The following is a 1,376-nucleotide window of genomic DNA, read 5'->3' as shown; positions in this document are numbered from 1 at the left end:
CGAAAGAGCCAAGCAAGCCATTGCTCAGGCCATAAAGTTATCTTTCCTCGATACTCACGAAAGCACAAAGCTCATTTTGACAACTGATGCTTCGAACTCTGCCGTCGGTGCCGTGCTTCGTCAAGTTGTTGACAACACATCTCAACCACTAGCGTTTTTCTCGCAGAAGATGCAGGCTGCCCAAACGCGTTACAGTAATTTTGGTCGTAAATTACTCGCAATTGCCTTGCTATTCTCCATTTCCGGCACGTGTTAGAAGGTGGATCATTCACCATCCAAACTGACCATAAGCCACTCGGCTATGTCTTCAACACCAAGCCTGATCGATATTCACCACGAGAAATACGCCGTCTCGGCTACATTACACAATTCACTACCGATATTCAGTACACTTCAGGTTCGGTCAATGTCGTCGTAGATGCCCCATCCCCCCTGACGTCAACTCTCTTCACCCTTTCACGCAGCTGGACCTAGCCAAGCTAGCTAGCCTTCAAAATAGTTATCCTAATTTTTTGCCCATTCTATCCTCCCTTTCAATTCAAGTCTCTTTAATTCCCTTACCCTCCAATCCGGAACCATTTTTGTGATATGTCTACAGGATCAGCTCGCCCAATCGTCCCCATAGCCTTCCGACGGGTTGTTTTTGACCACTTTCATGGATTTTCTCAGCCAGGAATCAGAGCTCCCAGGAAATTGATTAGTGCACGCTTTGCATAGCGCTTCATGAATAAGGACCTGACATCCTGAGCCAAACAATGCATCGCCCGTCAACGCAATAAAGTAACTCGGTATACGAACTCACCTGTCGGTTCACTTGCCGTTTCCAATGCTCGATTCACACACGTCCATCTCGACATTGATGGCCCGCTTTCCCCATCAAACCGTTTCACGCATATACCTGCCATGATCGATCGTTTTACCCGTTGTCCAGTAACTGTACTTATTTCGGATACTTCGGCCGAAACGGTTGCCCTTTCATTTTTGCAGCACTGGGTGAGCAATTTTTGTATACCTTCCACCTACGGATCGCGGTTCACAATTTCAGTGTAATCTCTTCCGTGAGTTTTCTACACTATTCGGTTTCAATCACATATCGACTACCGCGTATCATCCCTGTTCCAACGGTCTGGTTGAGCGCTTCTATCGATACCTCAAGGCTACATTGACTGCTCAAATGTACCCATCTTCATGGTAATCTTCCTTACCCTTCATTTCGCTTGCTATTCGCTCCACTATTAAGGAGGATCTTCACTGTTCCCCAGCCGAACTAGTGTACGGTACAACTTTACGTTTGCCCGTGGAGCTGGTTTCCCCTTCTGGCACACAGCCCGAATCACCCGTCACATTCGTCACCCGTCTGAAACAGCATATGTCCG

The sequence above is a fragment of the Opisthorchis viverrini genome, assembly GCF_000715545.1.
Source record: "Opisthorchis viverrini unplaced genomic scaffold opera_v5_256, whole genome shotgun sequence".
In the NCBI taxonomy this organism is placed as follows: domain Eukaryota; kingdom Metazoa; phylum Platyhelminthes; class Trematoda; order Opisthorchiida; family Opisthorchiidae; genus Opisthorchis; species Opisthorchis viverrini.
This window is presented reverse-complemented; position numbering follows the sequence as displayed.